At 36.0% G+C, this 16,866-nt stretch overlaps 1 protein-coding gene across 1 annotated transcript in view; it reads left to right on the forward strand.

The window, feature by feature from the left end:
* The window catches only part of GATM (glycine amidinotransferase), a 587,158-nt gene that overhangs the window by 545,562 nt on the left and 24,730 nt on the right, over positions 1-16,866 (forward strand). The gene's annotated exons all lie outside the window — the stretch shown is intronic.

The raw sequence follows: 16,866 nt of genomic DNA on the forward strand, positions 1-16,866 counted from the left end.
TGTTTCATATGCATAGGATGCAAGCTGTGTCTATGCAGATATTGATTAATAAATGTAAACATTCTAAAAATGTAGCTAATAAATACCTCATTAGCATAATCAAAAGTTAAGTGAATATCCAAAAAATTAATACTGCAAGTTTCAGAAAGTTAGTACTTTCATTCAAGTCATTTACAAAGCAGGTAAACTCTTCATAGCTGCCCCCCAAAAACAAAAAGGTCATGTATTTAACATCTATAGAATAAGATGGTATTAACTTCAGGGCTAGTGAAAGTGGTATCTGTGTCCTTATGGAATTAATTCTGGACAATTTTTTTGTAGTTTTGATGGGAGATTATTTAAACAAACCTCTGGTGTTGCCATGGGGGCTAGGGTGGCCCCTGTATTTAATGTGATCATGGCAATTAGGAACAAAAATTTATTGTTCAGCACCTTAATTCAGTCAAGATCTTCACTCCTCTGGAAGTGAACATTGAGAGCAGTAAGAATTTTGTCTCAGCTTGTCCTTTGCCAATTTGTAACGACATGAGGGTTACTAAGGACTGCATTATTGACAATTGAAAGGTGCTTATGGGCAATGTACATTTGGTCAGCATTATTGGGACTAAGCCTGCTTTCACCTTTAAGAAATCTCAATGCCGTAAGTCCATTTTGGAAAGAAGTGCAGTCATATCAGCAATGAAGAAAACTAGTTTTGCATATGGCAACTACAGTTGTAGGCATTGTAAACAATGCAGATACATTGTTAATTCATCTTCCTTAGATTTCAACTCTTGTGGCAATTTATTTTGGGGCAAACAAAGATTTGACTGTGTTGTGTACACTGCTAACTGTAATTCATGTCAGAACTTATATATAGGCAAAACTATTAGAGCACTTAACAGAAATATTTATGAGCATTGTTTGGCCATTAAAAAGAAAGACTTTTCAAATGCTTTGGCCAAGCATGCTGTATCTTGTACAAATTTTAAAAAGTTTACTTTTGCAATATTGGATTCAGTTAACAGCACTGGGTTCATTGATGACTTTAAAACTATGCTTGAATGCAAAGAAACAGCCTGGCAGCTCAGTCTTAGTGCTGATCTGAAGCCTGTCCTTAACAAAACCATTAATATTAAATGTTTTTTTTTGCTGTAACGCAAGTATACCTGAACATTTAATTAACATTTAAATTCAAATTTTTATTTTTTTATTTTTTATGTTTATTAGGTGATAGTCTTTGCATATTAATATTTACTGCATGTTCCTTTAAGTGTGATGTAAGCCATTGCAAGTTTCTATTAGTCTGATTGGACCATTTGACCTTTCTGGAGGGTTATTTAAATGGTATTGATTCTATTTAGATGTTTTCTGATGAAGTTCTAATGAAATTAAAGAATGAAAACATTTAAAAAAATCAATCTTTTTTTCTATGGATATTCATCACTGCTGGGGGAGTTTGTTTAAATCTTTAGTTTTTAGTTTTGAGTTGGTGGTGCAATGTTTATAGATTAAAATACCCCACAAATGACATTTGCTTAAATGGTTGTGGTGGAATATGGATTATAATAACACAGAAATCACATTTATGTACACGGTCATAATGTGCTTATGGATTATATTAAAACACAAATGGCATTTACTTACATGGTTATAGTGTAGTATAGGTTATGCTAACACAAACAAAATATTAATTTACATGGTAATAGCGAATTATAGATTATTTACGTGGTTATAGTATAGTACAGATTATAATAAAACAGAAATTACATTTATTTACATGATTATATATAGGATCAATTATAACACACAAATGGCCTTTACTTACTGCCATAAAAAACATTTCTCTCCTGACACATTCAGTCTATTGCTACAGCACTTTGACTGGTCACCTTTAAAAAGCCCAAATCTGGACCTTCCTGTAGAATTCTTCAATAACAAATTTCTTGACATACTAAATAGCGTAGCCCCACCAGAAAAATATGGACCAAAATCAAAAAGTTGCCATGGCTCTCTAATGATACTAAGCTCCTTATTAAACAAATAGACAGAGACAGAGCTCTATACCAATCGACCAAACACAAAGACGACCTTACCTCTTATCAGCAACTAAGAAACCAAACAAAAAAAAGAATACATAATTACAAAAATTTCTACTTCCAAACCTGCCAGCAAAAATACCTGAACAACCCACAAAAGCTTTTTGTGATCCATAAACTGCATCCTAAACCCTGGCAAAACCTCCAGCCCCACCCCTCCACATCCAACTCCTCTGAACCTTTAGCATCTCAAGTCAATTCACATTATATTAACTCTATCACCTCCCTCCTAGACAACTGTCAAAATCTACCACTCACAGTCCGCTTCCCCTCCTCTACAACCACTGACTCTTTTTTTCTTCAAATCAGTCCAAACTGCATACATAAAAAAGCTGCTCACCAAACTAAAACCCTGCTACCTAGCTGCTGACCAACTGCCAAATGAATGCTTAAAAATAGTGGCTCCATCGATCACTTATCCCATCTCTATCTTCGCTCTATCTCTGAGCAATATGTTCTTCACCTCTGAAAGATCTGTCACACCATTCCCTTCCACATGGGGGCTCCTCTACCGATATTTCCAACTACTGACCCATTGCCATCTTCCCTCCCATAGCAAAAATACTTGAAAAATGCATTCACCAACAACTCCTAACTCACCTTTCCTCCAATAACCTACTGCCCCACGCCCAGCATGGTTTTAGACCTAAACATAGTACTAATAGAGCTTTAATATCCTTTACTGACACTGTTCATCACCTTAAGAACACTGATCTATTATCCTCAGCTATTTTCCTTGACATGTCAAAAGCATTTGACACTGTCTCCCATCAACTCCTACTTAACAAATAATCTAAACACTCAAAAAGAAAACCCTAGCAAAGCTAGACTTTTCACTGTGTGATACCTTAAACCTCTTGTATCAGAGGCAGCATGGGATATATGAAAATTACCCTTTAAGGATATCAGGTGTTTCAGCTAAATGACAATTCTGAATGTCTAAATACTGATCCCAACTGGCAACAACTATACAATATTCAGACAATACATCTGTTATCTGCTCTGTCCCCACCAACCTAAAACTTCAACATAGGACTCAAAAAGCATTCCAGGAAATAGAGTCTTATCTGTCTAACTACCAACTCATCCTAAACCCAAATAAGACTAAGCTAATGTACTTCTCAAGCAGACTTACCAAGCCCCACTCTCCTACACTCTATATTCAATCCACAAATTGAATAAAACTGAGCCTAGAAATCACATCAAACTCCTAGGTGTAACTATAGATGACAGGCTGAAATTTGGTTTACATATTTCCCAAGCAATCAAAAAAGTCCATGCCAAACTCGTCTCTATCTACAGGGCTAGACCTTTCCTAACACACCAAGCCAGAGTAACCACAGCTACAGCTCATCTTCTTTCTACCCTTATCAACTGCTCTCACATTTTTACAAACTTGTGCAAGGCAGACCTAAGCAGGTTCCAATCACTTAGTCAAACTTTTACAAGTTTGAACCACATATGGTCGAGACCATATGTTCGAATTTGTAAGTTCGAGCATGTGAATGGAAATCTCCGTAAGCAGAGGTTTCCATTCACTTCAATGTGGTGCGATCTCGGAGTTGGTATATTTAAGTAGCGGAGGGTGAAGGGGGGCTTGCCCCCCTGCATACAACAATTTATTTTTTTGTCCGTTGTTTTTTTTATTGCTAGTCGAAGTTCTGTAACTTCGAACTTAATGGTTCGACCAGTAGGTGTTCGGAGTTACAGAACTTCAACTATCTGATACAGACCCGACCTAAACAACCTAGATTCCTGCTATAATAAAATAGCAAAATTTGCCTGCAACCAGCTCCGTAAAACATGTCAATACCAGGTCTCTTAGGTCTTCAGACAGAATACAGCTGAAAATAACCCAGTCGAACAACTACCATGGTGACTCCCTCTTTTCAAACAAAATTGCCAAGGCCTGGAATGCTCTCCCCAAACGCATACAAATATGCCCAACTAGTCTACCATTAAAACACAAATAAACGAATATCTCAAAACCACCTGGATCTGCCCCTGTACTGCTCCCGGTTAATCACTCTCTCCTACCTCCCCACCTCCTCATCCCATTACCCAGCACTTTTTTCTCCTTTTGACTCCTTAATGAGTTTTTTCTTTAAACTTTGGAGCACTAGCATAGGTAGACATTTTCAAGTACTCCAATGATCAATAATCTCTGTAATTAGCAATGTGAATGTCACTTGAATTTTGTTTTCATGTACTAACCTTTCAGCTTTTCTCGATTAACTGCATATCACTACATTATATTCATTACATTTCTTAGCTTACCATTGTTAACTTTGTACCAAAACTGTTACAAATGTTTTTAAACTTACTGTTTGTACTGTATTATTATGATTACTTACTGAGTTTTGTATTAATAATTTCTATCATTAGTTTGTGGAGCTTTTCTCCCTGAGTCTCCTTTGAAAATGGGCTCTTGGCCCAGTTGGACACTACCCAGTTAACAAATATCAATCAATAAATAAATAAATGATCATAGTGCAGTATAGATTATAATAGCACACAAATGTCATTTCTTTACATAGTCATTGTGCAGTGCAGATTATAATAACACAAAAATGTTTATATGGTTATAGTTTATTATAGATTATAATAAAACACAAATAACATGTATTTATGTGGTTACAATGTAGTAAAGATTATAGCAACTAACATGGTTATATTGTAGTATAGATTATAATAATACACAAAATTATATTTATTTACATAGTAATAGGTTATAACAACATACAAATCACATTTATTTACATGGCTATAGTATACGGTATATTATAATCACATAAATCACATTTATTTACATGGTTATAGTGTACTATATTTTACTCTCCTTCCTTCTAGTCACCATTTTGAACATGTGATCTTTCTGTGTTTCTATGCAGCAATTACTTTGACTATATCTTTCCCTCAACTATAACACTGAACTGGCATCAATCCAATCATTATTGTCCAGCAAACAATATCCAAGACTGAGGTTTACCCTAATAAGGAGCACAAGAGAGAAGCATATTAATAATCCAAACCCTTTTTGTCTTACTTTGACTATTTCTTTCCCTCTACTATAACACTGAACTCATGTCAATCAAGCCATCATTGGCCAGCAAACACCATCCAAGATTGAGGTTTACCCTAATAATGACCCTAATAAGGATAGAGAGAGAGAGGCATATTAATAATGTATGTTATTTACTGTTATGTTTAACATAGCTATTCTATTCTTTTATAATAATTAGGGCAGGGTCTTCTGTAGAGAATATACACTCCCACTAGAAGTAATAAGTTCCCTGCTAATTTTCTTTATAATGGAAAACATGGCCTTCTCTTGAGCGCCCATCCTTCTTGTTTACTCTACACAAAAAGTCCTCCCCCTTTACCTTCCATACCATACTTTACCTCACTTGTTCTTTGTTGTAGTATAAATCTGTCTGTCTTTCTCTATAACTTCCAATACATTCACAGCCTGTAACATGTAAATAGTGACCTTCCCCTTACTGAAACATTACAAAATAATAAACTACAGTTCTTAGTATCTCTTTAGGCAGGCTTTTCCACTACCTACACCTGCACCTGGATAACCCCTTGCTTGAAACTTTTTCTGCTAACTCTCATATAACTATGACTCTGTAACATTGCACCTTCTGCTATTATTTGTTACCTTGCTCTTTCTCCTAACAGCATTTCTAGTAAAATTACATTTTTACTCTTTTTACTACATAAGCATACCTGTCAACTGTCTAGATTATCGCAGAATGTCCAGATTTTTGGCTGATATTTTTGGTCTGTTCCCTCATAAAATGTGTGGTTTCTGGAAAATCACTGGGATGATCTGAGGAATGAAGTCACTAAACAACTTTTTAACTTTATAAGAGCAATATTTAAAATATGTCCCTATTTTTGGGCCTTTGCCCCCCATTTTGTTGGGCTTTGTCCAGATTTCTTGCACTAAGAAGTTGAGAGGTATGCACGTAACACTTCTTACCTTGCTGACCTCTAAGTCTACAGATATTTTTTTTCTTTCCTTCCTTACTTCTTTCTCGTTTCATCTTGTGCAGCCCACTCCATTAGCACTCACTTCACTCGGGCTAACTCTGCTCCCCTACCCTACCCCCAAATTCAGCCCACCCCACTATCCCTAGTTTTGTACCTACATAAAACCCTCCCCTTCCTATGCACAATGCCACCTCTTCCTACTCAAGCAACCTATGATTCTGCTATCCCTCATCTATCCCCAACACCCACTATTCAAATCATACTATCATAGGTTCATAGGTTAGTACGAAGCTAACTGCCCTTGCGAGCCATTTTAAGCTTAGCCAATTATTCCTTGTGAGACTCAAACCCTGCACCTTTTGTTTGTAAGGCAAACACCTTAACCATTAGGCCACCCTCCCAACTACCCTTGAGGATCCAGCTATGTAGTTATACCCCTCTTCCACAGCTGTCCTCAGCCTCCATCTCATTGTTTACACTCACTTTTGCCTCCTATTACACTTCTTCTCTTTAGCATTTTTTCTTCTTTATATATATCTCTACACCTGTTCTCTTTCTTTTCCTTTCAGCCTTCTCTCTGCTTTACTTTCTTAGCATCGTATATTCTGCATAATGATTCAAATTCCTGCCTAATTATTTTTATTTTTTTTATATTTTTTTAATTCTTTTTATTCTTATTTCCCTCTATAATTTAATTATATATATACATATACCATCTATTCTCCATCACTGTCTTTGAGACTCTTGTTTCTAATACACATCAAATATGCTCCTCATCTTTCTATCTACACATATACTCCTACTATCATACCTTACATGCTATATGATACCTATCATACTGTACCTATTTCTCAATCCTCCACCTTTACTCACACTGCCTATGTCACTTGCAAGGTGTTCGCTATCACTATTTCTTCTAGCTTATTTGACCTACCCCCTTATCACATTTTGATATATAAAATTCTTAATCCTTCTCCCAACCCAAATGAGGTAAAATTTAAATTGAATACTAACGTGACTAAACCCTCTTTAGTGTATGCGTACTGTAAAAAGATCATATTATGTGGTGATGTCCATCTAAACTCAGGTCCCAACTGCCTCTCTTCTCCTCCCGCTCCCTCTTCTATGGTAAGAACATCTACTAAAAATTTGAAAGTCATATCCATGAATATTCAAAGTATAATAAACAAAGTCTCTGAATTTCATGTCTAGATCACTCATTACTCTACAGACATTATACAAAAGACTCTGAAATTCTCCCCCTGGCTATCCTATCATCCACTCTGATGGATTAAATTAAAAGGGCGGTGGTATAGCAATCATGTTTTCTAACCATAGCTCTGTTTTTCCTTCTATTTCTATACCTAAATTCCTCTCTGCTGAGATCCCTGTCTCTTACTATAAATTAAATGAGCATAAAACACTATGTATAACTGCCTTACATATTCCCTAGGAAATAACATCCCTATTCTGGAAGACATCCTGCACTGGCTATCTAGTTCCATTTCTCATGAAATAATAGTTCTTGCTGATGTCAATATTACATTACTTACATTATAATAGCCTACACCCATTTCACCAAAAGAGAAGTGTCATCAAAGATCAGGCTGTAAGGATTGCAAGAATGACTTCTGAAAGGGATGATTTATTGGTGGAGTTTAGATTCTTGATGAAAATATTTGTAGAAAGAGGTTATCCTAGGGAATTAGTTGGTGAAATATTGGATGAGGTTTATACTGGATGGGGTATGAAATATAAGCCCTTGCTAGGGCAAAAGTTAACCCACAAAGAATATTCAAATACCAATACTAAGGATTTTTCGAAAGCATGTATTATAGAGTACAATGAATTTTCAGATATCTTTACTAGAATTTTAGAGGAAAATTGGTCTATTTTAAAGACCAACACAGAAATCCATGACATCGTGGGGAATAAACCACTAATGACTTATAAAACTGGCATGAATTTTAAAAGGCTATTTGAGAGAGATAGAAGTAATTTTGATAAAAAAGCTAGGAAAGGTACAACTAAGTGTGGCAGTTGTCGACAATGTAAATACATTAACCAGGCTGAGAGCACAATATTGACCAATGGTCTGAATAGTAAGGTAACTTTCTGTAAAGGCAACTGTAATAGTAGGATGCTAGTTTATTTAGCCACCTGCACTACATGTACCTCCTTCTATGTAGGCAAAACCGAGAGGGCACTAAAAGAGAGAGTGTATGAACACATTAATGATATTAAGGTAAAAAAGGAGACCAGTGCCCTCTATAAGCATTCGGTAAATTGTGTTGGCTTTACAGATTTTAAGTTTGCCATTCTAGAGTTACTGAAAATTGACACCAGAGGAGGGGATTTAAAAAATCACTTACTGGTGAAAGAGATCAAGTGGCAGTTGAGACTTAAATCAAATTACATGCCAGGTCTCAATGAATATATCAATATTAAGGCTATATTGATTGATAAAGCTGCTTTGGTTTGAACTTGTTCTCTTATTATAACTATATTTAAATAGAAGATATAATGTTTAATAATTTAGTAATAAAATCTTTAAAGTATTGATTTATTGACAACTGTATTTATAACATTAGTATACTATATTTGTAAAAATGTGCAATAACAAGTTCATATTTCTCTCAATTTCAAGTTATAAGTGTATTTTCTGTTGTTTCTTTTGCTATTAAACTCTGTATAAGTTTTAATATTTTAACATGCATATATATTTTCCATATGTCTATACATAACATTACACTAACATCTATCAAATTTATAAAATATATATTTGTATAACATACAACTTAATAATTTTATAACATGTATACATATATAATTTTGTATATTTTAATATTTCTACATTTTCTCCCATTCATTCTTATTCCATATGGTTAATTTTAAACATCTATTTTAAATATTTAATTTTATATTACCCCTCATATTGTTGTATTCTTTAGTAATAATACAATAAAATTTGCATAGTAGCACAGTTACCTAAAGTTTAGTCACAAGAAACATGTTCGAGGTAATTTAGTTCAAGATTTATTTTAGTAAAATGCATTGTATTTATTCTATTTAATACAATAATTTATGTAGTAATAGTATTAAATTTTAATACAGATATATATTTCATTGTTATTAACATGCACAGTAGCACTTTAATATGAGGCTTTGAGAAAGGAAAGTAACCTACCAAAGGGTTAAATTTGGTCCAGACTAGTCATCAGATGTATTTATTATGTAAGTAATTTTATTGAATGATTTACTTAATTTGTTAATTATTGAACAATTGTATAATTAAGAATAGTATAAAACTGTGAGGCACTGAGTATTAAGTATTCTGATGAAATCTGCTTAGGGCAGATGAAAGCGCTCAATCTGGTGGATTTAATTTTGTAATAAAAGACTGACGGTTTGTTTGCACGGAGTCCGGATTTTTTTCTTGGTTGCAGTTTCGTTTATTTCATACCAGTATTGATGTCAATATTAACCATCAAACCTTCACATCAGACTACCCTTCCACTAGCATCAGTCTATATGGTTTCAAACAAATCAGAACTTCCCAAACTCATTTCAACAGATCTAATAACACTGAGACTACTCTGGACTGAATCCTGGTCTCAAATCCAAACTTTTATGACTCTCCAAAAACCCTCCCAGACTCACTCGGTGAACACCATCCCACCTATGTTCAGAGAGTAGCAATTCACCATATCAAAAAGCATCTTCATAAAGACTGCCGTTACCTTTTAAATTTCAATTCCAACATATTTAAATGACATCCTTAACAACATTAATTGGGTCCATCCTCTATTCCTTAACACTGGATAATGCTGTCCTAAAATTTAATACAATATTTCTTGACATACTCAATAGACTCATTCCTATCAGAAAAAAAGAGAGTTAAATTCACCCAATCAGCCTGGTTATCCCCTTCTAGTAGACAATGTATAAGGGAAACAAAGCTTGGAGAAACTGGCAAAAAATACAAATCTCAAGCTCACCTACAGACCTACAACTTCAAAACATGACAAAAAAAAACAAGTTACTGCTAATAAGAAATATTATTACTTACTTCAACCCACAGAATAACCAAAAACACAATCCCCCCCAAAACAAAGTTTGGTGCACTATCAAAAAAATATTACACCATGGGACTTGTAGTACCTATAACCCTTGTCCAGATATCTCGCTCTTAGAAACTGCTTCTAGATTTAACTCCCACTTTGTAGACTCAATAGCTACCTTCACCCAAATCTGCCTACATAATCCTGCCACACCTGAAAAACTTCAAAGCTCTAGCAATGCCATTTTCAACTTATAATCTGTCTCTACTTCCTATATAAAAAAATTATTACATGATTTTAAGCTCTGCTCATCCTCTTGGACAATCTCCCATATGAAAATTTAAAGATTGCTGCCTCCACTATTGCTTACCAAATCTCTATCTTGAATAACCAATCCATTCGTGAGTCATATGTCCCATCTCTCTGGAAAACATTTTACATCATTCCTCTTCATAAAGGGGGAACTCCACTGAAATAACAAACCTCAGACCAACTGCAATTTTCCCCTTTCAAGATCTTAGAAAAAATGTATTCAGAAAGAACTTTTACAATACTTACTCCAAGAAAATCTATTGTCCTCTACCCAACACAGCTTTTGTCCAGATCATAGCACAACAAATGCCCTTGTTGGCTTTTTTGGACCATGTCATTAAATCCAGGGATAAGAGCAATTTAGTTTCTTCCTTCTTTTTAGATCTCTCTAAAGCTTTTGATACAGTCTCACATACCAAACTACTCTCAAAAATGTCTGCTTTAGGCTTTTCTAGTGCAACAGTCACTTGGTTATTTAGCTACCTGTTTAACTGGCTACAATCTGTTAAATGGAGCTCTACTTACTTATCTTTTCTCCCAGTTAATATAAGTGTCCCGCAAGGCTCTGTACTTGGCCATCTCCTTTTTAATATATTTACAGATGATCTGCATACACCCTCCCAACAAGCTACACTTACATAATATGCAGATACTTCCACTGTCAGTTACAATCTATCACTCAGCATGCTTTCAACCCTATTAAAAACTGGCTCTGTAACAATCAGCTTTTCCTAAATCTAAATAAAACAAAACTGCTCTTATTTCTTCACAATCCCAAACAGACATAAAATACACCTTCAAAATATCCTCTCTCAACAATACTGAAATTGAAGTTGCATCTCACACAAAGTTACTTGATGTCATAATAGATGATCAACTGAAATTTGATTTTCATATTCAAAAGTGCATGAAAATAACACACTAAAAACTGGGCATGCACTAACGATCAAAACGATTCCTTACCAAATCCTCAAGACATGCTCTAGCCAATACATGCATTTATTTACATGGTCATAGAGTAGTATAGCTTATAGTAACACACAAATGATATTATGTACAACACAAATAATATTTATTTACATGGTTATAGTTTATTATGGATTACAGTAAAAAGCAAATGACATTTATTTACAGGGTTATACTGGGGTATAGATTATAATAATCTACAAATTACATTTGTTTACATTGTAATAGTGAAGTACAGATTATAACAACACACACATGCTATATATTTACTTGGTTATAGCATAGTATAGATTACATTAACACACATGACATTTATTTACATGGTTAGTGTGTTGCATAGATTATAATGACACACACAAGGCATTAATTTACACAGTTAATTTGTACTCTATATTATAATAACACACACATGACTCATTTTCATGGTACTAGTGCAGTACAGATTACAATAATAGCCAAATTACATTTATAGTTGTGGTCATACTTTAGTACAGATTATAATTACACACAAATGACATTTACTTACAGTCATTGTGTACTGTAGATTATAATAACACAAACATGACATTTACTTACACAGTCAAAGTGTAGTATAGATTATAATAACACACATATATGACATTTATTTACATGGTCATTGTGTTGTACAGATTATAATAACACACACACATGACATTTATTACATGGTCGTTGTGCTATATAGATTATAATGATATTCATTTACACAGTCATTGTGTGGTATGCATTATAATAACACACACGCAAAATTTATTTACATGATGTTTAAGTAGTTTAGCTTGTAATAACTGACACATCATTTACTTATATGTTGTTTTGCAGTGTAAATTATAACAACACACACATGACATTTATTTACATGGTTACAGTGTACTATGAATTATAATACACAGATGACCTTTATTTACATCTTTAGTATCTTTATTGTGTAATATAGATTATAATAACACACAAATGGCATTTATTTACATGACTATAGTGTGCAATATAGATAATAATAACACACAAATGACATTACTGTAGTATATATTATAATGTCAGTGCAGTCACGGACATGTGGTTCAGGGCTGCAGAGAGCACCCCTGCCTTACCAGGCTATACCTCATTCCACACATTCTGACCCCAAAATGAGGTTGGGAAGACTAAGGGTGGTGGAGTCTCTATTTTCATTAAGACAGGCACACCTTCAGACTGGTTTGACAGCATGACGGACTGGAACTACTTCAGGTGCAACTGACAGTTGGCATCCAAGTTATAGCCAGCTATAGACCCCACTCCAGAACTCAGAACAGCCATTACTCCTACCTGGATCTACCTGACTCCATCAAGTTCAAGGGTCCCCCTAACACCTTGATCCTTGGCGACTTCAATAACCCCACTGTAGACTGGGTGAACTATTCCTGCACTAATGAACTCACCCAACGAATCCTTGACTTCATCAATTTTAATGCACTAGACCAGCCTATCTCATCCCCCACAAGGGGAAAAAACATTCTGAACTTGTTTCTCACTAACATGGGTGACCACTGCACTACTCCCATAGTATGTTCTTCCCTGGTGAGATAAGATCATTGGTCTGTCTCATTTGAAGTTTCTATCCTACTCAACCCCCCCAGCCATAATCTGGTTAACAAACTTCTCCAGAGCTGACTACAACCTTCTAAGGGGGGGGTATCAGTAGCATCACACCACTGGCCCCCTCAGAGGGGGAGACAACTATGCTGAACAGTATGTCAATGCAGTATACAAGCACCTGTACAACTGCATGGACTCAACCATACCCAACAGAACTAAAACCTGCTCCTCAAGGAAACACAAACCTGTCTGGTGGACATCCTCTATCAACAGGCTTTACAACAAAAGGAAGAAACTGTTCTCCAAGGGAAAAAAGAAACAAATTCCAAATTGGAAAAACTCCCTCCTTAGCCTCAACAAGCAAATTACATCACTAGTGAAAACCTCCAAAGCCAATTATGAATTGAAACTAGCCTCCAAAACAAAGAGGAACCACAAAGTTACGTCAGGAACCACCATAGCAAAACCCAAGTTTGTTCCAAATTAGTATTTAACTGTATCACTTACACTGATCCTGTTGACTTAGGTTCAGCGCAAACATCACACCCCTGTCCCCAAAAGGCCCTTTCAAAATCCCCGATACTTGTCCTGCACCTCACATCTCCATAGATCAAGTATTAAAGGCCCTATCCAAGACAAACAACACAGCTTCCATGGGACCTGATAGTATCCCAGGCTGTATTCTGCACCATCTCCAGCAAGAACTAGCTTCACTGTTGGGCACCCTATTCAACCAAATCCTAAGAACAGGCTTCATTCCAGCAGAGTGGAGAACTGCCATTGTCATCCCCTAGCACTACTGACCATGGAAACTATTACCCCATTAGCTTGACAAGTCTGATCTGTAAAGCCATGGAGCATATTAATATGGATCTCATAAACAAGGGTATAGGCAATCTCCAAGCACTTGACTCCACCCAGTTTGGGTTCATCAAGGGCAGATCTTGCCTGTTGAACTTGGTTGATGTCTTTGAGACAGTCACCAAGGCCCTGGATGAGGGAAAGTCAGTACATACAACTTACCATGACTTGGCCAAGGTCCTCGACACAATCCCCCACTCGGGCATTATCGAAAAGCTAACACAACTTGGCATGAATCCCTATCTTATCTGGTGGGTGGCCAACTGGCTCACTGATAGGACCCACACAGTCAAAATAGGTGCTTCCACCTCCAATAACAGACCTGTCACTAGTGGTGTTTCCCAGGGATCTGTCCTAGAACCCCTACTTTTTGGCATCAACTTCTCAGAGGTCCAGACAAAGACAAAAGGTCTGTGGGTGACCAAGTTTGCAGATGACTGTACGTTGGGTGCCATCACTGACTCCCTAGATGATGTTAACATACTGCAAGAAGGTCACACAGCAACAAATGACTGGTGCCAAAGTGATAGCCTCAAGTTAAATGCAAATAAATGTATCATCATACCAATCAGCAAAAACACGGCCCTTACTGATTACCACATCAATGGCAATCCCCTAAGCACACATCCTGTGGTAAGAGACCTGGTACTCAGGTTGACAACAAGCTCACATTTGATAATCATGTAGCAGCAGTGGTCAGAAAACCCTTTAACTTCATTCATGTCATAAGTAAAGGGATTGTATCCAGAAACAAGGAGGTTACCTCTTTATATTCCTCCCTCATTAGACCAATAATTGGAGAGGTACATACCAAATGGGGTGTTATACTCAAACATCTGCACCAACTGGAAAGGCCACAGAAATACCTCACAAAGAGAATCCATGGCCTCCAATACCTATCCTATGCCGACAGGCTCAAATCACTATTACTCTACTCAGTATCGTACAGACTGCTCAGAGGTGATCTGTCTCACCTACAAGGCAATCTCAGACCCTGCCATCCTAGAAATGCTCCATATCCATAAGTCCTCAGATATTACCCACTGAAAAGGCTTGAATCTAATATGCGACATCAACAAAACTAGCTGGAGAGACAGGTTTGCCTCCCAGAGACTGCTCCCTCTCTGGAATAGACTTCCCATACATGTCAAACAGAGTACCTCACTGACTCTCTTCAAGTGCAGCCTTGATGAGTGTATGGGAAACCACAAATTTGTCCCAGGGGTTCCACCTGTGTCCCTCATTGACAGGCGTCACAGGTGCTGACTGAGGTTTAGTTTTTGGGGATAAACTCTTGGCTAGGCTTTCACGGGCCCCAGGGCCATTAACCTAGTAACCTCATATGATCCTATGAAAGAAACAACTTCTATATTCATGATAATAGTGTATTATAGATTACAATAACACAAAAATGATATTTATTTACATGTCTATTGTTTAGTATAAATTATAATACACAAAAATGACATTTATTTACATGGTCATAGAGTAGTGCAGCTTATAGTAACAAACAAATGACATTTATTTACATGCTTGTAGTGTAGTATAGATTATAATAACACACACATTTATTTACATGGTCATAAGCTAGTATCCATAGTCTCTTGTGCAAATGGAATAGGCTTGTTCTTAATGCATATGAATAGGTGTAGCAAAATTGAGATTCATAGAGGCCATTTATGCCAATGTGAAAAACCTTAAAAATAATGACAAGCAAATGAGAAATGCTGAAAAGTGTAGTTTGGTAATGAAACCATTTTGCAATTCATATTCCAACATCCATGTGATATGCACATCCATTATTAAAATCAATGCTTTCCTTGTGGTATTGGAGTTGCAATCCATGAACCTGTTTGTCCAAGTATGCACTTCCCTGACACACAAATTAATTATGTCTCCCAGCAACCCCTTCATATATTTGTATTAAGTATGCACAAGCACTAAAATGACACAATAAATTATTTTGCCTAGTGATCACTTCAGCAAGTCTGACCATGTATGCACAAGCACTTCCCCGACACATAAATTAATTATTTCCCCAAGAGACCCATTCAAGAATATGTCCATGTATGCACAAGCTACAAAAGGAAACATTTCTGCAAACAACCCCTTCAGTAATATTTCCTAGTGTGCACAAGCATAAAAATGAAACATTCACCCAAGCAACCCCTTCAGTAAAATGTCCAAGGTATACACAAGCACCAAAATGAAACATTTCACTAAGTAACACTTCAGCAAAAAATGTCCAGGTATACATAAGTATCAATATGAAACATTCATCCAAGTGGCCCCTTCAGTAAAATATCCATGTGCACACAAGTGCCAAAATGAAACATTTCCTGAAGTGATCCCTTTAATAAAATGTTCAGGTATGCACAAGCACCAACATGCAACAGTTTTCTTCAATTGACCCTTTCATTAAAATATACAGCAATGTGGAATCACCAAAATAAAACATTCACCCAAGTGGCCCCTTTAGTAAAATGTCCAGATATGTACGAGCACCAAAATGAAATATTTCCTAGTATGCACAAGCACCAACATAAAATATTTCTCCAAATGACCCCTTCAGTAGTATTTCCTAGTATGCACAAGCACCAAAATGAAACATTCACCCAAGCAGTCCCTTCAGTAAAATGTCCAGGTATGCACAAGCACCAGATGAAACATTTCAACAAACAATCCCTTCAGTAACATTTCCTAGTATGCACAAGCACCAATATGCAGAAGTACCAACATTAAACATTTCCCCAAATGCTCCCTTCAATAACATTTCCTAATATGTGCAAGCACCAAAATTAAACATTTTCCCAACAACCACTTCAGTAAAATATCAAGGTGTTCACAAGCACCAAAATGAAACATTTCTCCAAGTGACCCCTTCAGTAAAATGTCCAAGTATCCACATCACCAGAATGCAACTCTCTTTTATAGAAAATACTTCACTCCTTACCGATCCTCTTGAAGTTTTCAGAATCCACCATCACTGAATCTCG

This window comes from Protopterus annectens, chromosome 7.part0 (genome assembly GCF_019279795.1).
Source record: "Protopterus annectens isolate FY-2018-M chromosome 7.part0, PAN1.0, whole genome shotgun sequence".
NCBI lineage: Eukaryota > Metazoa > Chordata > Ceratodontiformes > Protopteridae > Protopterus > Protopterus annectens.